Raw genomic sequence first — 27,866 nt, forward strand, 5'->3', positions numbered from 1 at the left:
AGGCCCTCTGTCGTTCCGCCGGCGGGTAACGATTCGACCGAGTCGGCCACAGCTTGGGGGCCGATATTGGTCCTACATGCGTTTTGCAACACGGGGATCTAAAAGGTCCGATATCGGCTGCTAATATGGTACCGCAACGGAAGCACAGCCGATATGATGTTCACGGTGTTCCCGTGCACCCCCGCATCCTTGCTGTGCGATTATTAGTGCGTTTCCGACGTTTCCTGATCGAGAATCAAGGACAACAAAACTGTTTGTAGGAACGATGACATATTTATTGCACATTACATAACGTTTATGGCAGCCATCGCCAACTACAGGTAACAGTTCACCTGTTAAAGTAATCAAAAAAATTCACGCTATACAGTGTACTGCAACATGTTTCATAAACAGACAACAACTAAATGCCCTATTTAAAGGGTCGGTCTCGTACACTTTGGCCCGCTTATAAAGTGTACCATTCGATTCCCCATTGCTGAAAATGAAACACTGCAAATTTGCTTGACCAGAATCGCCACGGTTATTAAATAGACGAATTAAATCAAAGAGTGATATTAAACGGTAGGAGCAACTTATTTATTTACACATGGTAAACAAGACTTCGTGCACGAGACTGCACTTCTTCAGGTTACCTGAAGTAGTGCCGGTAATGCCAGTAGTGAAGGTAACCTGAAGAGGTGCAGTCTCGTGCACGAAAGTCTTGTTTACCATGTGTAAATAAATAAGTTGTTACTACCGTTTAATATCACTCTTTGATTTACTCACCACCGGCAACTTGACATCGCCTATTTTTTCTGCCTTCGTATCTTCTAGACGAATTAAGTTAATAAGGACGGCATAGCATATCGGTATATGTGCTGGCAACAATAATATCCGGTAATGCGGTGGAAAGTATACGTGGTTGGATGCAGAAATCATCTGGTCGCGCGCGCTTTTACACTTGCGAGAGCAGACTACGTACTTTCTGAACTGACATGGGACCGTGGGAACTCCCACACGTTTTCTTTCACTTCGTCGCGAAAAACGCGCGTTCTAAGAAATGGCATACATTGTCAAACCAACTAGAGAAAAGGGATACCTATGGGGATGACTTGATCCAAATAAAATCATTTCACGCTGATGAGCTCGTCTCGTATCGTTCCGTCTCACTTCATTCGTCGTCGTTTCATCGGCTTTCGAAAGAAACATGCCAAGTGGTGGAAACCTACGCAGCGTGCACGGGTGTAGCAACAGATATGTTAAAATGGCAACATCAGTTTCCATGCTCTGCCGAAAGACGGAACTATGAAGCGCAAATGCGAAGCAGCTATCGGGAGCCAAGCGCCTCCAACCACGGGTCTGGCTCTGACACGCGTATGTTCCGCACATTTCGTGGACGATGTGTATGTCTTCAGGCGGGACGTCCTTCAAGAGCGATTTGAGACAGGGTTAAGAGGATGCGGCTCAAGGTAGGAGCCGTCCACTTGGTTTCTGAAGCCACTACCAGGGATAACGAGGACGACATTGGCCAGGTTGCACAGAGTTGTGCAGAGACGTAAGTGCCTTTGATTGATAGATGATATGATATAGAGCTATTGATAAAGCACATTTACCGCGAAATAACGATTACGCGCGTAAAGCGTGAAACAGAAAGTGATCTAGCAAGTTCAATTTATATTTTGTACATCGTTTTTCCAGGAGTCAGCCCAGCCGGCATCGTGCATCGGCAGATATCGTGAGCACCGTGCACACGTTTCTTATCGTTGTAAATTTTATTACGTCGCAAGTTCTCTGCGAACACGGTATACGATAAAGGAAGTATCATGAAATCCAAGCTTGAGAGTGTTTGTTTATTGTTTTTCACAGAGAACTGTGACGGGTAAAAAAAAGATAAGATAAAAAAGACGCAGATGGACTGTGATGTCGTCCTCTTCAAAGAAAAGGAGATTTGCTTATGCTTTCGGAAGTGTCCCGTGAACCACCTTGCAATGTTGAAAAACTCTCTGGGATATACGCACATATGACAAATATACATATAAGGCTTAGATCAGTGACATTTGCATTTTGATTTGCATTTCACATCATCAGCGTACAATTCTAAGCGTTATGACTTGCATATGGCTCGCTACAGTTCATATCCATTTTGGATCACCAGACTAGAACTTCTGAAACTTATTTTGCATTTTCAGTAGTGAACATACTTCGTTGCATGTATATAACCGCATATAGAACTGTCGACGTGGTATTTATGTGCCAAATGGCAAAGCAGCTGGTTCACTTATTTTAATTTATTTGTTTATTGTCTTTTTACCCTTTCAGAAAGTGACACTTCAAAGGGATGAAACTGTGATAGCAGAGGGACTTCCCTTCTCTGCCAGGACCACCATTTCATGATGCTGTTTCATCAACAGGTATGTAGCAACTCACTCACAGCTTGCTTGAACTGAATGATGGCAGTTGAAGAAAGAAGAACACAGCTCGTTTACTTTCCCCTGCCAGTGTCATGAACATAGAACAACATTGGTTTATAAATATATCATTATTTCCTGAATATAAATAGTTATGGTAGTTATAGTAACAAAAGAAACTGCTTTATTGATACACAGTAAACATTTATAAAGCAGTGCTACAAATGCATATTACTTATCAAATATTGACAATGAGGGACATACTAATACATCAGATTAGAAATGCGATGGAAAACACAGAAACTGACACAACAGAATCTGAATAGATCAGTTATGTTTATTGCTCTAGATTGTTCATAACTCTAGACTTCCTTATATATGACATAGATGCAAGCTATAGCTGATGGAGACAGAAGAATCTGAGCAATGGACAACATGATGCTCATTGCTCAGGCTTGCCTATCATGTAACAATAGATTTCCACCTACTTTACAGTAGACGTGCTGGTGCTAGATGGTTTGCACTTGGAACCCCTGTCACCATACCGAACTGTCAGCCAGTACGGCTTCATGTACACACTTGTGCCATATGAACCAAAGAAAGGAGCCAGAACTGCGAACCACTCTAAAAAATAAGGGAGTCAGTGTGACTCCTTTTGGGGGAATCAAACCGTGCCACATATATAACCCTCCTCCTGGAGTCACTATGACTCCATCAAGGCAGGGGAGTCATTTGATGCCATGAAGTGGAGTGATTTGACTCCCACTTCCATGGATCTGTTTTGACTCCTACCGGCATCACGTTACCCCACGGGGGGAGTCAGTTGATGCCCCCGGTAGGGGGGGCTTCCACCCTCCCGCCCCCCACAAGAAATGCGCCAAAACGAAGCACCGATGCAATAAATTCTGTTTCCCTGCAGTACTCGCTGCACCAGTTCTTGGCCAGAAAGTACAAATATAAATTCCGTTTGGTCACTTACATCAATGTATACTGGCAGTTAGAACATACAGCAGAAATGCATAATTTGTTGCAAATGGTATTCTGCATTTTTGACAAGCTGGACAATGGTTCCAGACTGTAGGCTTAAGATAAGATGTTTTTATTGCTTTGACCATTAGCACTCCTTTGAGATAAGATAGCAGCAATAGGCTAAGCGACTAAGTTACACATGTTTAGCACTTGCTTAGTATTGTGGCTATTGACTGTCCTACACTTCTTGAAACCAGTTTCATCCAGTTAGGGCGAACAGCTGAATTATTCAATGTTTGACCGGGATGAATGTTTTTGTTCTTGCTCTTTTTTTTTCATTTGCGGTGAGACAAAGTGTCATCTACAAGGTGGTGCCTTGAAAAACCCACCTGTCTGATATTTCCTGTACTGCAGATACGGAAATGGTACCTGTGGATTTCCGAACTGAGAGAGAACGAATTCTCATTACCGGAGAGAACAATTAGGACGTGATTCGGTATGAAAAGTTGCCTAAAAAATGCGCAAAATAGAATGCAAAAAGGTTTTGGCAAGAGCACGAACATCTTGCTGATGTGCAGGCCGGTGATGCTGCTGCAGAATTCAAGTAACACTTGCATATACTTTACGTTGATCTTGCTGTTGCTGCTGTATAAGACTGTGACCGGTACACTTGTGAAGGCCGGGTGCTTCGACGGCAACTTGAACTCGTTGACCATAGACCATTCAGCTTGTCCAAAGTACTTGGCCCATAGAGCTCCCCTGCGCATCAGTGCCGGGCTCTTCGCTCCCTTTTTGCTTTCATGCACAACGCTTAAGAGCTCTAAACAGAACTCCGACCTGTCGTCGCTTCACTTTCACCATAATTCATTCTCTCATATTAACCACTGTGAAGTGGGGTAGAGTCCTCTGTCTACCCCGGGGAAACATCCCATGTCCTCATGACTTCTTCATTCATTTATTGTTGTTGTTGTACTGTATAAGAAGTCTGCTAGTAACACTTACGCGCTGTCTTCAAAATCTTTTTGTATGCTGTTTCATACATTCGAGTAACATTTTACTGCTATTCCAAATGAATCCCCAGTTGGCCCCCTGATAACAAGAACAGGTGCTGCGTCCTTGCAATCTCAGAGGCGTTTGTCACACAGCTGTAGCACGCAAAAAAAAATAATAATAAGGGTGGGCTTTCCAAGGCAACCCCGTCTACGATGGAGGGTTACATGGAAATCAATGAAGCACAGAAACTGCTTATATCAACTAGTAGTACTTAATCGATGTACATTATGAAATTTGTGCAAAGCGTCAATCTGTATAAGCTCCAAACAGTGATTCCACGTTAATGAAACAGTTAATTAGTTAATCCCTAGAACTGTACACAACTTTAAAGCTAAATAAGGTAGCATGCGGGATGCCCGACCATGAACCCTTCAGTCAAAACACAGAATGATACAGAAGTTTGCTGGTCATCTGCTGTGTGATGGATGATGGTACATTGGCCTCTCCGGGCTTCTGCAAGTAAAGTATTTTAAGAGTGAAATTATGAAGAGTACCAGGAAAACCATACCACATTATCAGATAACATAATTTCATAAGTTCTATCTCTTCCACAGAAAATCAATACGATAATTCAGGGGTTAAAATTGACTTCGCATTGGCGGTTGGTATTTGAATGAAATATAAGGTAAAATGAGGATGTTTCTCATCAGCACTGTAGTGATGTGATTGACCCAAGCCATTTTTGGGAACCTACTGCAGCAGAAGAAAAAAAAAACATTTTCAAGCAAAAAAGAAAAGAAGAGATGGTGCTTTTGAGCAGATGAGCTACATCATCACGTACATAGTAATATATAGTTTATTTTAACATACTTTCAAAAGAGGGACGTTCATGGGGTCATCGAACCCGAAGCCCATCTCCTTGTAGCGATTGTCATGTACTGGAATCAGTTGAAGTACGTTACCTGTAATGACAAAAATTAGACCAGTGTTCGACCAGAGTGGTGTTAAAATTCGAACAGTTAACTGGCAATAATTTCCCATTAGTCATTTTTTGCCGATATGTTGCAGCCACAATGCGAAATATAAACGAAAGAGTCAAAGAAAATGCCAAAGCTTGCTTACTGTTGAAAAAGTACTATGTGTGCTCTTCACACCACGCCATGTTCTTTAGTTATTTTCGCACTCATTTTGTGCACTGTGCGTTCACGTAGTGCTAATATTACATAGGCTGAACATGACTAATATTTATTTCAAGCTTCTGGTGCCACAACACCAATTATTTGATTACCAATTAGGAGCGTTCTCACAAATCTTTTGCGTTATCGCGTTAGAGACGCCATGTGGCATCTGCGATAAGTAGTGGAAACACAGCACGGAAACAGGAGCGACTTCAAAAATGAAAGAAAGGGTGATAGTGATCTTATATCTGTCGCTTTACTATTGCCTGGCCCCAAAAGTAGGAGACAATCTCATATGCAGTTTCACGCTTTAAACAACACGTGTCAGGAAAGGGTTTCCTAACGGCAGGATACCGGACTAAGATCTGCAAAACAGAAGCGAAACTGTTCAAATAGGAAACGCGACTTCTGTTCCACGATGACTTGCACTACCTAAGCTAGCACTACCCAGTGACTAAGCACGAGCTACGCAGGCAGAGGGCCTCAGCTGGAGGCTCCTGGCTTCCCTTCGCTTTCAACAGCGCAAGTGGATGTTTGGGAAGGCCTGGCACCGATTTCTGATATTTTGCAACAATGTAGTAGGATGTAGCAGGATTGGCTGTATGGCGCGATTGACTGAGCAATCACATCACTGGACTGCAGCCCCCTCTAGCGACGTACTCGCCGGATGATTGCGCTAATTTCGGAAATTACCTACTGGAAACTTCTGCCACCATTCAGGAAGGCTTTGAACAATTTTTAATTGTGGGAAACTTATTTTTCAATTGAACATTGAGAATTGCCAAGTGAATCTCACCGTTTTTGTTTGTACAGCAGTATCGCAACAGAAATAGCCATAGTAAAACTTCCGCTTTATCCCGCCTGCTCAAATGTCGGAAAGAAAAGCGCATGGGTGATGCGGGGAGAGGAGTAAGTGACCCCGTCTTGTTTTACTTTACTTTACCCCGCATCGGCCTTGGTGCTGGAGACAACCTTCTTATCACAAATAATCCAAAACCAGTCTGATGACAAAGCACGCACAACAAACGAACTTGGGGACATTTCCTCCGGGAGACCAACATTACACGCACGCTTCTTCGCAAAAATCAAGCAGGCGTGCAAAAAGCGTAGTTTTTACTTTTTTTTATGATTTTGAGTTGCAATACAGTGCATAGTTTTTGTTGGGCCTCTTGGGCACTTATCCGTGGAGGACTTCGTATTTCTGTAAAAAGAAAGTGAGGTTCGCGTGGCAATTTTCGAAGTTCAACTGACTAAAAATAAATTTGCCGCAATGAAAAATTGTCCAAAGCATTCCTTTATGCTGATAAATGTTTCCAGAACTGGTGATTACCGAAAGTTCCGCAATGCTCCAGCGCCTACACCGCCAATTCCAATTTTTTTATCACTTTACATAAAACACCCTGTATATGCGCTGCATATTGAAACAAAAATATTTACTGTAGCACAAACAAACTTCTAGCGTGACCTCCCAAGCTGCATATTAACTGCAGTGATCTCAATTGGGTGCTCCTAATTTAGCAAAGCTTTACCTACTCCTAAAATGAATAATTCAAAGAATTAGCTAATTGGCTAACTCCGATATCGTACAGCTCCAGTTGCTGGGTCCAATGCCAGTAACCTAGGGGCAGTAATAGAATCTACCTAGAATAAAGAATGTTATCTTTATCTTTATCTGCAAGTAAATATCTGTATTCACTAAAAACCCTCTATATTAACCTAATGTATGCATATTTGCGCATAATCTTTGTATGCGCCTTCATGTTCATTGTGACAGAGGTTCCAGCGCTCTCTTTCCGCATGCCTGCACATATCTCTCATCAAGATGCCGCATTAGTTCATCGAATGCACCTCGACGTGGTCTTCACAGCACAGTGGCGCTACCGCTTGAGACAAGTTGCCTCTCCCCACTGCAGCCACTGCGGTGCTCTTGAAAACCTAGAGCACATTCTTCCCCATTGCCCACACTACCAACCTTCCCGAACCGTACTTTCCGCATCCCTCAACGAGCTAGACACCCGCCTCCTCTCTCTCACAAAATTGCTTGGCCCCTGGCCACATCCAGCACACCAACGCCCTGCCCTCAATGCTCTCTTCACCTTTCTGAACACCACAGGACTTCGATCCTTCTTGTGAAAGGGCTCATTATTTCATTCCTCGTATCACCACCAGCAATGGGGCGGAGTATCGCCCCCAGCAATGAGACTCCCCAGTCGTCATCCCGTAATAAAGTTGTTGTTGTTGTTATGACAGAGGTTGCACAATGGCTCAGATAGGTGTATAAATATTCCACATATCTTGGAGACCCACCCACCCCTTCTTAGCAAAATAGACCTACAGCACAAAGAACACTGGTTACCAACTTCTTGATGACTCCATCTGTCGTCTCTCTTAGCAGTGGTGGCTGGAAGCGGAACATAGCACTGACCAGGGCACCTAATGCGATGGGCAAATTACAATGGCGTTTAAATATTCTGAAGTGACACACCTGTAATTTACACAATAAATTTATAGTGTGCAGTGCCATACCTTCAACAGAAAGCCACAGCTTTCTGACCAGCAGACAACTTCATAATTAACCACAGCAGAAGGTGTACCACTGGGGAGAAGCAGTGCATTCGCATGGTTCTGTACCGAAGAATTATCTGAACAGCTACAGTAGAATGGTGATGAGGTGAGGATTACGTATGCATCTAAGTTCTGCAAAACGGGTGCCAAGGTCAACACCAACGAAACCATGGCCCCAGCTCCCTCCTCCCATATATGGGTGTTGGCACACTCTTGTTGTGCTTCCATTTCGAAGGCAAGGAGCTGGAAAAAGACAGATGCTTAATGAATGAAGATATAACACGCAATCTCAGCTGACGCGGTTTTCTGAAGTACAGCTCACATGAAGCTGTATACTGAGCAGAGATGCACGCTTCACACAAACACAAAAGAAAAGCTTTCCATAAGAACAACACGTGCAGAATATCATAACATAGCGGTATCCTCTGCCATGAGGGTGTGACGCCAAATTATGCAAATGACTAATGCAATAATACAAACATAAAATGCTGACGTGGGAACAGCAGGGGATTCAACCATCTCAGGAAAAAGACGTCCAGGGATAGGGGCGGAGACGTACGGGAGCTGCAGGGATGCAGGCGCCATTCCAAGTAGGAGTCAAGTAGTCCTGTCATGTATCACTTCCATGAAATACACCAGAGTGAGATACACACATACTGTGAAGTCGAGGGGGAGCTTGCCTGGAAAATGTGGAGCGGCAAATCCCGGAGCCTAGAATATGAGTTTTGGGGCGCATTATGCGTGTATGTTATGTTTTCACTTTTTTATTTTACTTTTTAATTGTCTAAGCGGTGCACAATCATTGTTTGTACATTGCACATTACCAAAGCAAACTTTTCATTCAAAGCTCTATTGCTCCGAATCCGTCCCCTAGCCTTCCCCTAGCCCAGCTAACGTTACGCTAAAATACAGCTAATAGCCAGATAATTTTAGCAGAGATTTATACCTATTTTAGACCGAAATCTAAAATAAGACAGTATTTACCTATCCACAGAGCCGTCATATAGACATGTATTAGCCATTATGTCTAAAATTATACGTAATTTATACCTAAATTTTGGCACTAGTGGCCCGTGTATTTGTTCATCCAGGTATATGTTCCTCACATGCACATGCAGGTATCTGTAGTTCACGCACAGAATACGAAGGCAGTATGGATATTGGTATAAGGTTTATTTCTATTAACGTACTCGGTGAACATTGACTTGCAAACATGCGGACAAATTACCAGACACCATGACCACTTCCCATCTTTGCACAATGACATACCAACAAATCTAGGTACTCTTCCAAAGTAGATAGTAATATACATGCACACAAATCGCAGTACTTGTATCACCGGTAGTTGCAAGCAATGCCCTCTGTCTTCGGGTCTGTGCTCGCATCCTGATTGCTCCAAAGGTAACCAGTTCTTTACACATGTGTGGGGTGGTAGACGGCTGTGGGTAGCAGGAAGGAATGTTTCCGAGATGCCCTGAAAATAGAAAAGACAATATGTGGTATCACTATAAATGCCTTTATGCCTATCTAAAAATGTTGGATGCACCTTGTTTACTGCGGAACTGAAATTTATGCATATTTTTTACTCAAGCACTATGCAAGTGTGAAGTATATCGCTATCCATGTCGGATCCTATTTTGCTTGTGCAGAACCCGTTTGGCTCCCGACTGACAATTCGAAAACGAAACCTTTTTCAATACACTGGCATAGCACCACGGCAACATTACACAATGAGCGACATCAGGTAATCCCACCACTCCTTGCGTAGTATAGTCCATGCATTTCTGTTGATTTTGACACAGCATGGATCATGGGGGGAAAGACGAGAAACTGAAGTAGTTTGCAGACCTCCTCCTGCCCTGATGTCACCCAAGTGACCGAGGTTCGAAGCAGAGCTAAGCATTCTTGGATTTCTGAAGTTGAAGTTACTAAAGTACAGTGTGACATGACGCATCCTACTCTGCAAATCAAAATGCGCACATGCCAAAAAAAAAAAAAAAAAAGAAACAGCATGACGGAATCTGAAAAAAAAAAAAAAATCATCCTGACGATAATGTCATGCAGTTCCGACACTTCAACTGTAGCTGAAGTTCTTTAGACACAAGGTATTTACAAGCGGCTCACACTAGTGTTATATTAGCGAGCTCATCCTGTGACATTGAACAGCAGCACAGTCAGATTTGAAAGGTAACGGTTTTCGCTTACCTGAAATGTGATTGTAGCTGCAGCTAAGCTGTAGTCCCAATAAATGACGCGCAGGGCAGACGTTGTATTCGTCACCTCCAGTGCATGAACCTGCAAGCAGTGATGGGCAAAGTACCTCAAAATTATACTTAAAGTAAAGTACCAAGTACCTGGGGTCATTAGTACTTCAAGTACAGTACAAAGTAGCCAATTCCAAATGTACTTCAAGTAAAGTACAAAGTACTAGGTAAAGTACTTCAAGTATTCATCAAGTACATTGCGAATTTAATTTGTGTTACTTTGCATTTCACTGTTTAGTATATGTGTTTTACTTTATCGGCAAAACTTTAGCGAGCATTAATGACAAACGCCCTGAAGCCATGAAGTCCTAGGTTAAGTGCTAACCCGTGAATATGAACTTAATCAAATCACATAATTGACTGATACAAGATCACCCGCCCTAGTGTGGTGTTCCGGTACAAATCTTCTGCTAACAGGCTAGGAAATTTCAAGGGGAAAAAGTACAAGCCAAATGAGATTATATATTTCGGGGCATTCCATGCTGCTTTTTAAAATACAACATGTTTAAAAAAAGAATATGAAGAAAGAAAAAAAGGATGAAGCACAATGTAAGCCGTCACTTTTATACGACTCTGATCTGCAACCATATGACCAATTAAAATAAAAACGTAAAATGTAGAAATGAAAGCATGTGTGTCTTTCAGAGTGTTCATCATGTGAGACAGTCACACATTGTAATATCAAATTATTATTAATTGCCAATGAAGGTAACAATATAAAAAGGCATAGCACCCTGCACTGGGAGAACTGAAACGACAATTGACCAAGTCATTGTGCTGCGGGTTGCAGTGTCATAATGTGTGCGTGTCTTTGCATTTCATTCGTTTTACATAATCATAGAAGCGTTGATACTTTTTCAACACTTCAAACCTCTCAACAATAAATGTGCTTCAACAAATATGCTCTTTAACAGCACAAAAATCCTTTTTGGTAAAATGTCAGACTGGGACTCTTGGTACTGCATCCCACTAAAAGCGATAAAATGACGGCAAGAAGGCGAAACACACAGATAGCGCTATCTGTGTGTTTTCGTTTTCTTGTTGTCATTTTAGCGCTTTTAGTAGGGTGCATTTTTTATACTCTTTTGTGATTTTTTGTCTGGAGTCCAAGTTTGGGTACCTGAGTACTTGATGGAAAAGTACTCGGAAAATGTACAGTACTGTGTACTTTAAGTACAGTACAAAGAACACGACTTAAAATGTACTTAAAGGGACAGTCGCATTCTCCGAGGTCAATTTCGAAACTAATGCGAATTCTAATTCCTTGCCGAGCACTGAAATGGGCCCGAAAATACCATTTCGATCCGCGGCGTACTTTTCGCGCAATCCGATGAAAAGGAAACCGGAATCCTTGCGCTCTCGCTCTCTAAAAGTGGGAGCAAACGTCACCCGGATAAAGCCAATCAGCGCGCGCCCTGGGTAAATGCGAGCCGCGCGCCTGTTTGGCGATCGCGAAGCGAAGGCGAAGGTAGCAAACATGGAGTCTGAAAACGAGAGTGATGTTTCTCTGTCTGGGGGAGATTCTGACGAACATGTAAGCGGTAGCGGCGACGAGTTAATGCTGGATGATGATCTATACTCTACGGACCCAATGCCTCTGGAACCCGCCGACCATGCACGAGATGTGGCTGCGGCTAACCCGCGGGATGACATTTTCAAGTGACGTATCTCTTTGCATGGTTGCCGTCGGATGTGCGAAACAGTTTAGAATGTTGAAATTGTTGTCGGCAGGTGTCTGTGTGGAGTCTGCGACCCACAGGAGCCCGACGAGCGCCTGTGTTGCCATTCTGTTGCCAGGGTGGTAGAAATGTGCAACAGTGCCGCCGTGCAGTGCATAACACAACACCCATTACTCAGGGACATCTGCCTCCGTAGGGAGCTTCTAGTGGTGTACGCGCCTCAATTCTGCCGCTATGATCAACATTTTAGGCGACTCAATCCCCAGGACCACAGGTAAGCCTGCTGCAGTGCTCTTCCGTTTGCTGTGATTACGACCGTAATGATTTTTTCGGTTTAAATGACCTCCCATCAAGATTCGGAAGGGTAAACTCGGGTGCTAGTCGGGTGTTGTTGGTTACGCAAATTGTCGAACCTAAAGTGGACAGGGGTTGTATACAAAAGGGGCGGCTATTCTCAGCAGCTTTTTGGCCTACACAAGTTTGTCCCCCATAAATCATAAGCGTGGCCGACAGCCGTGGAACGACCCAGAATCCTGGTCCAACAATTCCATTAGGAAAAGTGAAGCAACACAGTCGCCTCAGCTAGTCTCGATATGCTCTCAATTATGCCAGTTAGCCATGTCCTGATTGGCAATACAAAACTCTGATTGACAGATATCCAGTGAGAATTCTGAAGGATAGTCTTACGGAGGAGGAGGAGGAGTGTCGTTGGGAGGAACCCGAGAGGTCTGCCTGCCTGATTAGGCGGCATGTTTCTCGGGAAGGGAAAGATGGTGGACAGGAGGAAAGGGTGAAGTGGAAGACCGAGCGGAATCCGCTCGGGGGGAGGATAGCTGCGTCCATGGGCCGACTTCAGGGGAACTGTGCCGGCATACGCCTATTACACATCTGAGGGAAACCCAGGAAAAACCCCAGACGGCACAGCCGGCCCGCGGATTCGAACCGCGGACCTCCCAGTCTCCAAGCGCACGCGTTACCGCTGCGCCACCGGAGCTGGTGGATAGTCTTACAAGTCTGAAAACAGAAGCATTTGAGGTGCCAATAAAGGGGGGGGGGGAGCATGTTACTGAAGAATGTAAGAGAAATATTTTTTTGGGGAGAAATTGGATTTTGCCGGAATTGGAGGGAAGCTGGTTCGGGAGGGAGTTAGCTGTTGGAATCGGGTTCATCCTGAAAGAGGCGGACCATTTTTCTGTTGTACTATGTTGCACACCTGCCAACCTTCCACATTCAAAATGCGGGAGACCCCGGAACTAAGAAAGGAATGCACAGGCTTTGAACTCCAAGGTTGGGATAGTGTCTGTTCTTCTGTTCTGGCCATTGTCTTCCCAACACTGTGGGAGATTTGGCAGGTATGCAAATGCCCACAAGATATAATGCTAAACAAAAAGAAATGTCATGTGGATTTGTCTTTTCCAGCTGCCTGAGGTTCACGGCATACTCGTCATTCACGAGATGGGTCTGGGGATACCTTCGTCCAAGGAACAGACGACAGGTTCCTGGATGCGTTGTCCGAGCCATCAGGAGGGAGTTCCCATTTACGTCCTATCAAGGCTATCAGCGTTAGGACCATCGAAGCAAGGGTGTCTTGACAAGAGAGACAAGCTGGTGCATACTGATGGCTGGAACTGGAGACATGTAGTGGCAAGACAAAAATTTTGCTGACATAGGCACACTTTGTGTAAATGAGCCCTTGGTCATCCCCCTTGCCTCCCATCAGAGGTTTAGGAGGATGCTATTGGTGTCTGGTGTACGGATAAACCTATTCGTACACCACACACCTGTACTATCCTCCAAAACCTCTGATGGGAGGCAAGGACCAACGATGGGACCAAGGGCTCATTTACACAAAGTGTGCCTATGTCAGCAAAATTTTTGTCTTGCAGCAATTTTCGTCTTTTCGTAATTGCAGTGTGGGGGATGTTTTGTCTTGTCACTCTGTATCTCCAGTTGCAGTCAACAGACTGTCTACCCGTCTGTACAGCAAAAACTACTACACGTGGCAATATTAGCTCTGGCATCAAATCCAGACTGTACTGCACTAATGCGGTGTAGTGACGGGAATAAAGAATGACCCTATAATTGTATCGATTTATTGTACAGTGGAGTATGATGGAGTGGGAATAACGAAATCGCATAGGTTTATTTGCCTCCCATTATGTATGGGAGGCAAATAAACCTAAGCTATTTTGTTATGTTGTGCTGTAGTTCTACATTAATGTGGTGTGAAGTCTGGGCGGTTACAGGTACGCTGCCACAGGAACGTTAGGAGGGTTCATGTTGGCAGATCCATATCTGGTGTACTAATACGCTATGCAAGTCTGTGTCCATTGTTTTCCTCTTCCTGGAATCAGGGGATGACAACCCCCTTGTGAGATGCGCCGTGAAGTGGGTCCCCAGTACTTGCTTCAGCCATGACCTCTACATCTGAAATATGGCCTTGAGTGTTAACACTCAAAAGAATATGTTGAGGGCCTAGCAGGTACAATAACAAATATAAAAATGACTATGCAAATAAATCTTCCCCTTTGCGGTCCCTATTTCACTGGCACAGTTATTTTCCTGTCGACATTACGTTATAAACGCTGGCAGCCGCATCACACAAGATTCCTTTCACAGAACTCTACAATTTTCAGGGCTCGTACATATCCATTATTTTGTGGGACGTGCAAAAAGAATTGCAATATTTTCGTGGCTTGACAAAACATACCAAATCCACTTGATTCCATTGACGTGCTTGCAGCCGCCTGAAATAGAGCCAGAAATTAGCAACAAGGCTGCAGTAGAATACTGATGCAAGTGTCTCGGACGTAGCCAAACACAGATTGCGATGCTTTCACATCCCTGAATGCTACCATCAGGCTTACACTATGAACTGTAGAAACATCCACTAGCTGCAATAAGATTAGAATAATGCTGTCATGTGGGAGTGTTACGTTACTCCTGCATAATACTGGCAACAATTAGCACAGCAACAACACGCCAATCTTTTTTCTCTAGAGTACGCGTACTATTGCGTCACGATGCTGCAATCATTGTAATAATTTGTGTACATTAGTAGCCGGTGTGACTGTGACGTTACAATCGGCGGCGAGCCCAGGTGTTCGCGATTATGTTTACTGTGACAACTGATATTTTCCATCGCAGCGTATAGCTGTGACCACGCAAAATTGTCACTTACCTCCGTTACTGGTTCCTGCCCTTGTTCCTGATCGAATGTGGTAGGGGTGGTAGGCACGGCGTCAATCTTCAGCCGCTTCTGTTTCTGCCGTAGCCCTAGCCGAACTTGCAATATCTTCTTCATCAAAATAGGCGTCGTCGGCGAAATGACAGGAACAGACCCGTGAAACATTCAATCCTTGGAACACACCACAGTAGTGGCTGGCGATCGCTGCCTCCCACTTTCGTTTCGTTTCGCCATTGCGAGGTCGGTGAAATGTAAGCTCGGGATTCGCGTTATAAGTCTTTCTGCACCCGAGCACGTAGCACCGGTTTCCTGGCTGTGACATCGCACGTCAACGGCGTGAAATCCTAGGCCACACGCTATGGTTCAAAGTACTTCAAAGCAAACGCGACAAGACAACAAGAAAAAGGGGCAGCCGCACGCTCAGACACACACAGAATCTGCGGCGGGAAGGAGCGCCTCCTGATAGTTGGTTTATCCGGGTGACGTCATCCAGTGTCGGCGCCTTGCGGGGATTGCCGTGCGCGCTGGAAGCGCGAACATTTAAAAATCGTTTCTGAGTCAACCAAGTGGATTTGTGCGGAGGAAATTTGCCGGCGTACATTATGAACGACAGGGAACATGACCATAATAGTTCCGGAACACGCTTCCGGATGCGACTATCCCTTTAAAGTAAAGTACAAGTACACAGAAATGTACTACTTGAGTACTTGGTACTTCAAGTACTGCCCATCACTGCCTCCAAGCACCTATAAAAAACAAAGAGATGAAACCAAGAGGTACACGCGACAACATAATGTGTGCGGTTTTACACTGCCAGCTATCAAATGAAAGAACTGCTCAACGTGCGCACAGTTTTAAAACAAATGCAACTATCTTAACAATGTTGCCTCTTGCACAATGTCCCCCAAACCCATAGATTACTTAACACAAGTAGCACATATTAGTGACAACTGCACAGAGTATTGAAAGCAGACAGTCAGATTAGCGGTAACATAGAAAACAAGGGGTATTGAACAGCACTTTCAGATCTGAAAAGGTAACAGTTTTTGTTTACCCAAAATAATATCGTACTTCTAGCTGAGCTGAAGCGCAAAGAAATGGCTCACAGGACAGGCATTGTATTCGTCACCTTCATTCTATGACAGTGCAAGGTACTATAAAAATAATAAAGACATGAAACGAAGAGGTACTCGCCCCAACAATGTATCCAAGCTATTGAATCTTGACACACACATAGGTCATGTCCCACATCTCTATATTGTTCATCGCAACCACATTAAACAGACAGCATTGAACGTAACCATACGACTGAATATTATTCACACACATTTAGGTGAATCCCACATCTCCACTGTGTTCGTCACTCATACGCGAGCACAATTGTGTTGAGAAAGAGATTCAGCTGCTGTGCCCCACAGTTCTACCGCATGCGACTGTGAGCACAAGCAGGCACAAATCTGAAAGCGAAGGATACGAAAGAAACAGAACTCACCCCTGAAACCCGAAGTCCAGAGAGCAAAAGGACTCTACAACAGCGCTCGTTATTATGCTTCATGCCGTCGTTCGTTGCATTGGACAGGAAGGATGTCGGAACTGCCTCGTTAACCTAAGGATTGCATGAAAAAAATATGCACGACACTGTGCAAGAAATAAACTTACTAAACTTGGAAACACTTCTGTATCGGGCGTGGGCTCCCAACAACACACCTAACGCGGGTGAACAAATGTTTGAACACTGATAGTTGCGCTGTTGCCATACCGTTGCGCCAAGGGGATGAAACTCGCTAGTTCACTTGCGGACTAAAGTGACCCAGACGGAAATAAAAAGCCCACGGGTGTCCACAGGATATCCGGAGCCGGACATGCGGATGTCCGTGGGATATCAGCTATTTTCCGCCAGACGTCCTAGGGACGTCCAAGTGGCCACCTCGCGGACATTCCGAAATACGTCCGTTCCAGGACGAGCCATGGACGTGGCTACTCAGATTGTTTTTATTGATTGTTATTACTAATTATATCCGTTCCTGCAACTAGAGCATCTGTTCAATATGAAACCACTTGTCACACTGGATGCAAATGTAAAAGTAACAAGGTTTATTCATAAAAACATTCCGGTAGATGGAAGCAAAATAACCTCACACATCAACAGCAAATGTAAGGCAAAGCAGCAAAATATTGCGAAGCACTTATATAAGATGTAAAGTAAAAAACAAAACTTGTGTGAGAGATATATCAAGACGGTCATACGTGCCTTGCGTACAGGGTGAACTTAGAGCACCGGCAAGATCATCGGTAAACTCATTATCACAAAAAAGAGTCCTCTGCTTTGCCCTGAAGGCAGAGGTAAAACTGTACCTTTAGGTAAATGCTAATAGTTCATGCACATGTATAAAAAGCTAAACTGTAAGGGTATAAAAACCACTGATGTAGAAAAAAATTGCACATATACTGTGCCTTTTTATGGACCAGAGTAACTGGACACAGCTGTCTAAAAGCTGTCTGTGGTCTGTGGTCACACAATTCCCCATTGTCATCTTGGCAAAAAATAGGACACGGAAAGGACGACAACAAAACTTTGAAAAGATGCATCTCTCACACAGCCGTGCTTGTATAGTACACGACGCTCTTGTTTGGCAAAGTTATTTTGCAACAGGTATCGAAAAAGAGCACGCAACACAGATTGCTTGTTACTGAATTGGCTCTGCATATTCACCGGTAAAACGAATGTGACAAATACAATGAATCGAAATGTGCGTTCGTTAAACACGAGAAACTAAACTATAAGCAACGCGAAGCACTAAAACTTACGAAATTTGTGTGAGGCTTGCTAACGTGCACAGGACATATTCCAAAATTGCAAAATCTTTATATAGGCTGTACATAATGTCATAATGGCACATGACCTTTGTGTGCACAACAGCACAGATGACGGAGTGTAAATTCGTTAAGCACCAGCAAGCCCATCAAAAGGTCACTAGGAACACAAAAGGGCGCTCAGCTGCAGCCTAAAAGCGTAACTGTTTGCACGTGAGGTACATCTATAAATATCTAAGTTTTAAAGTTACTTATAAAAGGTAAAAATACAAATAGGTGTCTAAATTACTGACCACTGTCTCTGTGGCCTCACATCAGTAATAAGATTATTTTATGGACCGGAGAACATGGCACTTTTGTTTGGCAAGGGCGTTTGCAGCAGGGACCAAGATTTACTTTGGGAAAATGCAAGTACTGAGATATGACAGCTGTTAAACTAACTGAATTCTCAGCAGTGCAAAGTTGTAAAAATTCTGGGAGGTTTGCTCAAGTATACCGAGCTTTTGCTGTAATGTCCTATATCTTTTTATGTACAGGTATCCGCACAGTTAACCCGTGGCTTTGCTCCGAAAAGTGCCCAACTAGCGGCTGACGACGCAAACACAAGAGAGCTCGTCCAGGGCGGGCCCCACCTCGCACTTACAAACGAAGACATGAGACACACACACACACAAAAGAGGCAGATTGCAGACTTATCTTTTTTTCTGCTGTTCTGAGCGTGTGTGCGTGTTTTCGTCATATAGCACGAGTGCGCACGGGAATACAGTAAAAGAAAAATCCAGCCACCCCTGGACGAGTTCACTAGTGTTTGCGTCGTAAACTGTTAGTTGGGAGCTTATTGGGGCAAAGCCACGGAAGCGGGAGATTGGTTAACTGTGCAGATACCTGTACATAAGAGCTGAGCTGTTCCACCGGCCCAAAGTATGTAATGTTGAAAACTATGGGTAGACAACTGTTCATCACATGGGACACAGGCAAGACTTCAGTTGCAGGGTGGTCACTGTGTCCTCAGCATCTTGTCCTGTGCCACCCTGCTGAAACTGCTTTCTGGTTCTGAGGTGCACGTTCAGGCATGACCTCTCTTGTTGCTCCTGGGGTATACAATTAGGAGCTCTTGTTTGGACTAAATCTGAGTGAAATGGTCAGGATCCTTAACTAAGCCTCATCTGGTTAATCACGTCCGGAATCTGCTTCACCCAGACCTGAAAGACAACAGTCGACTGTAAACAATGCAGACAACACAGTTCCTGTGTTAGTCAAACTGGATCAGAAGCTTAAATGTATAGTATACTTAAGCGTGAAGTAAGTTTCCCCAATTCTATAGTCACTTCAGGTTAAATTTACATCCTTACACGTTCTACATAGGACAGCAGTTTCACCTTCAACTTCTTCAATAACCTATTATAAAAAAAAAGCAAGACGACTTATTTTCCTACACACTTGCAATGTAAGAATACCATTTTGCCGCCAACTGTGTACTACTAGCCTAATAGAGACGTGTAAATATGGAAATTTCCGAATACGAATGGTATATGAGTATCTCAAAAATTGCACCTTGAATATCGGATGAAATTTATAATATTTCGCTGGAAAGTAAAATCTAGCAGAGGCATGAGTTTCTTGAAATCAAACCGGTGAGGCTGATGTTCGCAGACACCGTAGTACTGAAAATTATGTTTTTCATTATAAAATATGTAACTAAAATATTAGTGTGAAATATGCAGTCCTGCCCCATTAGTCACAAAACTACATACTTCTAACTATGCAAGAACTGACCACATGATCAAAATCTGAATTTTCACATTTTTATTAACAGGATTATTTTACTTAACATAGTTCAATTAAGAGGACCATTTTCCTTCAGTTGCGGTTTATCTAAACGCTATAATGAGACCACTGATGCAGTGTTTGCATCTGAACTCCACGTCCAGGCAGACCTTGCTGTTTTGTGATATATATATATATATCTCTTACCTCATATATATATATATATATAGGTTGAGGTAAAATGATTATCAAATGGCCACGAAATTTTACAGAAGTTGCAAGAACAAGAAGGCTCGGAAACAGATTTCAGGGAAGTTACAAACACTAGTTAATTACATAGGGAGGCGTTAAAAAGTAACATGGGCAAGTGGTCGACGTTCCGACAGTGGCACTGTCTTCGTCAGGACAAAAGAGTCTGTTGTAATTTTGTAATATTTTATAATTCAAGCTTTTTCAGCAAATCCCTGATAGCATAAACGGAGGCAGTCCTTCTTTAAAGCAAGCGAATTTTTCAGAAATTCTGCAACTAGTTTACTTGTGCTCTGTCGAACACGTACACAAGTGATCGAAGTACAACAACCACGTACCCCAAATGATCTTGTGTTGTGATGAAATTTGCCAAAATTTGATATGAAGCCTTAATCGAGCTGATTGCAGTTTGACTCCCCATGGCATAGCTATATATACTGGACCGCAGCCAGTAGAGCAACATTTATCACTCTCAGCTGTCACACCAATCTGGCGCACATTTTAGTTGAAGGATTTGGATCTCGAACAGAAATGGTAGCGTAGTGCCTGCACTTCTTCCACAGTTTTGCCTTGCTTTCGGCATTCTAAAAGAAAAATCTGACCATAAATAATTCGTGTCACGTGGTCCTTTCAACAAGAATTTCCCCACATTCCGCTGATCTCAGTACTGCCCGGAAATCTCCAATTTAAATAATTATTGCAGCTAAGAAAATTTAATCAATGTATTTTAATTAAGTAGTCGTCTGGTGGTTCTATACTATCTCACACAAAATATTTGCTTACACGTAGGTCAGACCTGCAAAAACAGCATTTGTGGTGTCACATGAAATTAAACACCGTGTTTATAATCAAACTCCTGAAGTGAAGCGGTTCTGATGTATGCACGGTTTAGTACGCAAGTACGCAACGGTTTGACTGAAGTCCCATACTCAGGACATGACCTTGGTACATGATTACCATGTGCACAGGCAGTCATGAATTCCTGTATGGCACCCAACGTGTTGTGTACCAGATCCATCAGAATGTTATTCAACAGAGAAATAGCACAGTATAACTTACGCATATTGCATAGCTAAATTACAACTTGTATAATACCTACATATAGAGACCAGGTTGTGACTCAGTATGTTAATGAGTGTAACGTACTTTGTCACACGAAATGACCTCCTGCGCCTTCGCTGAACTTTAGACAGGAGAGCTCTGCAATGTGTTTACAATCCTGGCTGCACCTGTGAGGAAAATGCAAAGGCACTACATGTTGCTACAGTTGTCTGCTGCATGCAGAACACATACTGATTGTGTTCTCCGAGGTGTCCAGCTGACAGTTCAGCACCTGGTTTTCCTTTTTCTGCACACCTTCTGCACGTCCAAGCATGAAAATAACAGATATGTCACATAGAGAAAAACGTGAACGGTTGCGAACTTAAAAGGCATATCATTGTGCCAGTTTGAAAGCATACGACTAAAGCAAAGTTAGCCTGCGTCACCGTTATGAGTCGACACCTGCTAATTAATAAACCATACCTAGTTAAACCGTAACATTTCACACTCACCTTGCTAGCTGCTTTGCAGTGCGCCTCGTTCTTTTCTCACGAATAGTGTCAGAGCAGTTCCTTGGTTGATGTTAACACAGGCACACACTCACACACACCAAGTAAAAGTCGGTGTCCTGCACTGCAACTCGTGTCCTCCATTTCGAGCAGATACTGCTCGCCCGCGTGTTACGGCTCGTCCTGGTTCCCCCAACGCATTCGTCGTCTTCAACGCTGTAACACTGGGACGAGAGATTATTTTTATTGCAGCGCCCACACCGGTGTCGATAAGACACGATATTCATATAAGCTCACCGAAATTTGGTCCGCAACCGCAGTTTCTTCTTCTATCCAGCACACAGCGAGGACGCGGCAGGGCTGCCTTTCGATGCCATATTGATTGTCTCGATTCTGTGAGAAGACTCGCTCCTACTCTAGGATCCGCTACAGCCCATTCCGGGAAAATGTCCCACTGCTCCTTCGCAATCCCCCATCTCATACAACACATTCTGAGAAACCAGACGCGTACGAAGAAAACAGTTGTCTCACGTGCAAACACCGAGCCCACAAAAACGAAGATGGCGCCGGGCGAGACTGATTCAGCCGTGCAGATGCAGCCGTCCGATCGGCTCGGGTTTCGTATCTCTCCAAAATAAGTGTTAAAATATTTATGTTTTGGTTTCCGATAAAGTTATTTGAAGTACTTTTTAGTTTACAATTAACAGTTTGAAAACTATTTTAAGTACTTTTTAGTTTACAATTAACAGTTTGAAAACTATTTTTGATTTTATTATTGCAGTTCACATACTGCAAATATGAACACTATTGCAGCACATTGTAGTGCGTTATCATGCGCAACAAGAAACGCGTTCTTTCTTCTTTTTCTTGCTGCAAGCAGTGCATATGGACATAGACTTTCAAATTTTGACTGTAACAATTAATTAAGATATGTTCAAATATCCATAGAAGGACGTCCCATTGATCACGAAATTTCTACATCCATTTAGGGACGTCCGTGGGCTAACGAAATTTCGTTGTCCGTAGGCTGATCTCCGAGGGACGTCCTGCGGGTGTCCCGCCTCAGACACGGACGTAAGGATCAATCTCGGATGTCCGGGGGACAATATGTCCCGTCTGGGTCGAGGCGCTGCGAGCTTTTCGCGTCATCAAACGTCATGAAACGTCACGGGTAGAAATCCAGCGAACCGGTAGAGATGTAGGAAGGGAGTTGCCTCAGGACAGAAGCCGCCATGAAACGTCAGAATTTTTACGTCAAAGCGCGAGTTCTCAACCGTCACGAGCCCATTGTCTCCAGAGGCCGTTCCCCCGGTACGCGAGCGCTCATTGGTTGGTTTGAAATTGTGAACTTTCCTTGGCGTGCTCAAGCCGGTGACGCCATGTCAGCGGTGCCCAATTCGCCGTAAAGTTTCGAGATATGGTGGGTGCAGCAGGGACGCAAGCAAAGCATCTATGCCGGTACCGCTGTGGATAATTTTTAGTGTCCTTCCCTAACATGTTGTCGATACCTACTCTGAAAAACTCGGTGCCTCGTGCATATTTCTGCAAGTCAGTTAAGTGATAAAAAAGTGTAGGGCAGCTAGGTCTGCTTCGCTCGCTTGGTGCGACAACGATTCAAGAAGAACGAATACTGCGTTTCTCCACTGCCCACTCGATGACAGGCAAGTCACTTCCTATTCCATTCTGCCGCTTAGCATAACAATCCACCACGCCTGTGGCATATACGCAGCATTTTGTCAGGTAGAATTTTTGGTTTTTACGTTTCTGAGCGCTATCGTTCAGCTATCTTTCTTTCTGATCTCTATCTATCTTTCTAGAGTGGTTGGAGCATCATCTTTCGGCATAGCAGCTGCACAACTTCCTTTGTGACGGGTCAACCAGACGCGTACACAAGCAGCAAAGGGATATGGACATGTTGTCTGTCATGCGGGATCTCTGAATGTGTGTGCCTGTGCAGCCAATATACTGTTGTTCTACTGTGAAATCCTCCACGTGAGACATCAGCTATCAGTTAATGCAGAGTCGTTTCGGCGTATCACTCGAACTTAGGAAACAATGTTCGTATCATGTTCGTGTTTTGCACAGCTACAGCAGACTGCAGTTTGTGTTTTGGAAATACCTATCGGGAAATATAAAGCACTTTGGTGTAACAGAAACAGCCAACGCCTTCCGCATTTTGTTATTTATTTCACTCGACGCGAACACAAATCCACAACCATCCAGAACCGCCAAAGCGGGGGAGAGGGAGAGAACAGATGAGACAGGGAAAGCACGGCCAGCATCACAAATCACACAGGGAGACAAAAAAAAAATCCAAGAAAAAAAGCTAATCAACCGTCATCCAACGATTGGTCCAACGCTAGAGGTCACGTGAGTATTTCCAGACAATAGAAATACACTACATGTTCACCCCCTGGTTGTGCTGCCCCGCTGGCGGCGCCCTCTGCCGACGCCGTTTCCAAACTGGCGCGCCGAGGGTTTCTTCGCACATACATTTTCGTCTCATTGCAGCACTCTTGCGGAGTCGTATGTTCTTTTGCCTGCTTTTAACGATCTTTAACTTTATTCTTTAACTGTAACTTTATTAGGCTGTTTATGGGCCCAGTGCAAATAAAAATTTAATTCAATCATGTTGAACCTCGCGGTTGCAAGGCACACGGTTTCTAGTCGCTCTGTCAAGACCGCAGCAAAAACAAACTACCTTGATTTTTTTTTCTCAGAGCACAGCTGCAACGCCGTGTTATAGCTCCTGTAAAAGTGGTTGGAGATATTTGTGAAGCAAGCCTAAATGTGGCCAACATGTGACCTGCTTTCAGACGTCTAACGGTAGAAGTCTATTGCGAAATATATCGGGCATGTCTCTAGACCACTCCTTCTTAGGCGTCTAAATAATGCCCAGCGTCGGGAACTTGGCGCCCCCATCGCCCGGCAGCAGCCGCAGTAGCCCCCTCCTGCATCAACGGTTGGGTCGCCGCAGGAGGGAGACCCCCACGTATAGCTGTGCGTGGCTTCCCCGTGTCTGGGGAAAAGGGGATCCTGGCGGTTGAGTGGACCCGGAGGTTGTTTCGGACCCTTCGGGGCCCCTCCGGGAAAGCAATACACCGCTTTGGCCCCTGCTTCCCATAGTCGGGTGGTCCTGGAAGGCCCGGCCAGGATTATTCAGCTAGTCGCCATCTCCCTTTTCATTACTTTCTCTTCCTTGGTCTCCTTCCCTCTCTCTCCTTTTCCTCTTTTCACCTTCTTTGGCGGCAAGGGTCAACCTTGGGCAGTCTTTCACTCTCCAGAAGCTGCACTAGGGTATAGTGCAGGGGAAGTGTTAACGTGCAGACCGTACGTTCCCCTGGATGGGCTCGGTGGTGGGCGGCACCCCACTGCACTGAATTACATGCATATCTTTATGGATTCAGCTAGCAAAAAAAATCATGATCGACCCTTGAATAGGGGTCGCACCGATAGAGTTAGACTAGATGTCGTAGGTTTAAACCCGGAACCCTGGTTCCCCAAAGTACTTGTGATAAAATCTGACAATGAATCCAAACCCCTCGCTAAAGTATCACCATTTCTAGTAGCAAAGGAACTAGAGAAACTTCTAGGCAAGTCTTACAATGCTAAAAAGCTAAACACTGGGGATCTTCAGGTTGAAGTCCACACAAAACAACAGAGTACCGCACTCCAAGCAGTGAAACAGGTTGGTGACATCAAAGTTACGGTCACAACACACCGCACCTTAAACATAGTGAAAGGCGTGATCTCCGAGGATGAACTCCTTTCTTGTTCGGAAGCAGAGATCGAGGAAGGATTGAAGGATCAAGGGGTCGTATGTGCAAAGCGCATTGTGATGAGAAGGGATGGTAAGGAAGTCCAAACAAAGCATGTAATACTCTCCTTTCAGTTACACACACTCCCGTCAGAGATCAAGGCTGGCTACATTAACTATCACATACGACCATTCATTCCAAACCCCAGACGATGCTTTAAATGCCAACGTTTCGGCCATAGCTCCCACATGTGTCGTGGACAACAAGTTTGCCCAAAGTGTGCCGGTAACGACCACCCACCGGAGTCATGTAGCAAAGAATTTCACTGCGTAAATTGTCAAGGAGGCCATCCAACATATTCGAGGTCATGCCCACGCTGGAAAGACGAAAAAGACATACTCAGAATCAGGACCGAACAAAAACTGACATATAAGGCAGCGAAAGCACAGCTGGACTTTCAAAAGAAAGGAATGTTTTCTGAGGTGGTGCGTAGGTGAGTGGCACCACTCAGAGTATCCGTGGAGACCCAGACTCCTGGGCCTCCACTCCACACTCCCCAACCAGAACAGGGAGAGACACAAGTGTCCTCTCTGATTGCTTCGGTTGGCCTAAAAGCCAGCCCTCATGATGCAGCCACAACCTCTTCAGAGGCTGGTGGCTCCCTTTCAGTTTGGGATGGGGTTACCAAGGATTCCTCCCAGACAAGCACACTAAACATGCAACACAGACAAGCACACTAAACAACTGCGGAGAGTTCAAGCCCCCTAAATGCAATTCTTGGTTCCCAAGCTGCACAGTAGAGGTTTTAATGTCTTTATCTTTCTTTGTACTGCGCTCGCCATCTTTATTTCATTTATTATGATGGGAAGTTTCATTCAATGGAACTGCCGTGGAATGCTGTCAAATCTGGATGACGTCAATGATCTTTTCGACCGATACAATGCGGCATGTTTCTGTCTGCAGGAGACTTATCTAAACACGAACACTTTGAATCCACTTCGCAGACATAACGTCTTCAGAAAAGATCGAACAGACGCAGCACGTGCATCTGGCGGCGTAGCGATTGTCACACGAGGATCCTTTCCAACTAAGCAAGTACAATTAGTGACACAGTTGGAGGCTGTGGCTGTGCAGATCTGTCTCGATAAAGTTGTGACAGTCTGCTCAGTTTACTTGCCACCAGCAGCAACTGTCACACAAACAGACATAGAAAGTTTATATAGTCAGTTGCCACAGCCTTTTCTACTTTTGGGTGATTTTAATGCCCATAATCCTCTTTGGGGTAGCATAAGGGTTGACTGCAGGGGACAGATGCTGGAAGCAGTCCTCTCATCATCTATGATCTGCCTCTTAAACACAGGATCACCAACTTATTTACATACTCCAACTCAGACTTTCTCTGTTTTAGACCTGTCCTTCTGCAGCCCATCACTTTTCCAGGATGTAGAATGGACAGTTGAGGCAAACCCCTTTGGAAGCGACCACTTCCCAGTGATCTTGAAATATCTTCCAGTAGCTAATACACTCACAACACGTCCTCCGAGATGGAGACTCCAGGACGCTGACTGGAGTTGTTTTAGTGAGAAGTGCGACCTCAGTCTGATCCCATTGAATCATGTAGCAATTGATAATGCTAACGACCTCATCACAAATGTTATCATACAAGCAGCAACTGAAAGTATTCCACGGTCTTCTGGCCGCCTGCCCAAGCGCCCAAAGCCTTGGTGGACGGCCGAATGTGAGGAGACGCGCAAACTTCAAAACCGTGCTTGGGGGGTATTCCGAAGATATCCAACCGCAAATAACCTCTTGCTTTTTAAAAAAGCGAGGGCCAAAGCAAGATGGACACGCAAACAAGCAAAACGGTCATCTTGGCGCAGTTTCGTGTCATCTTTAGCCGGTCATACCCCATCCAAAATTGTTTGGGATAGGATCCGAAAGATCAAGGGACAGCATATCGGTTACAGCATCCCTCTTTTACGTATTAATGGCCAATCAAACAACAACCTAGAAGAACAGGCCAATGCTCTCGGAGAACACTTTGAAAATGTCTCAAGCTCATCACATTATTCCAGGGAATTCAGAACGATAAAATCCAACGCAGAAAAACGAGTAATTCCAATGAATGGTGGTGAAGAGCTTTTGTATAACCAGCCCTTTACAATGATGGAGCTTCTAAGATCTTTATCATTTCGAAACGTCACATCCCCAGGACCAGACAGGGTCACCTACTCAATGCTACAACACTTATCAGAACAGTCTAAAATTTCTCTACTCGAGTTCTTTAACAAAGTTTGGTCCAAGAGCACAATGCCATCTGCTTGGAAGACTGCTACCATCATCCCAATCCTGAAACCTGGAAAGGATTCCTCAACGCCAAGTAGTTACAGGCCGATCGCCCTCACGAGCTGCATTGGAAAGACATTTGAACGAATTGTTAACAACCGTCTTGTGCACTATCTGGAGGAGAATAACTGCTTGTCGCAATTTCAGTGTGGGTTTCGAA

At 44.2% G+C, this 27,866-nt stretch overlaps 1 long non-coding RNA gene across 2 annotated transcripts; it reads right to left on the reverse strand.

Moving 5' to 3' along the window:
* Nucleotides 1-18,866: 18,866 nt before the first annotated feature.
* On the reverse strand, nt 18,867-21,990 carry LOC135375814 (uncharacterized). Of its 2 annotated transcripts, none has more exons than XR_010417400.1 (5): nt 21,900-21,990; nt 21,606-21,826; nt 21,346-21,411; nt 21,199-21,281; nt 18,867-19,238 (listed from the first exon to the last, which is right to left on the reverse strand). It is a non-coding gene; the product is annotated as an uncharacterized LOC135375814 (long non-coding RNA). The 2 variants fall into 2 exon arrangements; XR_010417402.1 differs by lacking the exon at nt 18,867-19,238 and adding an exon at nt 20,378-20,848.
* Between the last annotated feature and the right edge of the window lie 5,876 nt (nt 21,991-27,866).

This window comes from Ornithodoros turicata, chromosome 1, assembly GCF_037126465.1.
Source record: "Ornithodoros turicata isolate Travis chromosome 1, ASM3712646v1, whole genome shotgun sequence".
Taxonomy (NCBI): Eukaryota; Metazoa; Arthropoda; class Arachnida; order Ixodida; family Argasidae; genus Ornithodoros; species Ornithodoros turicata.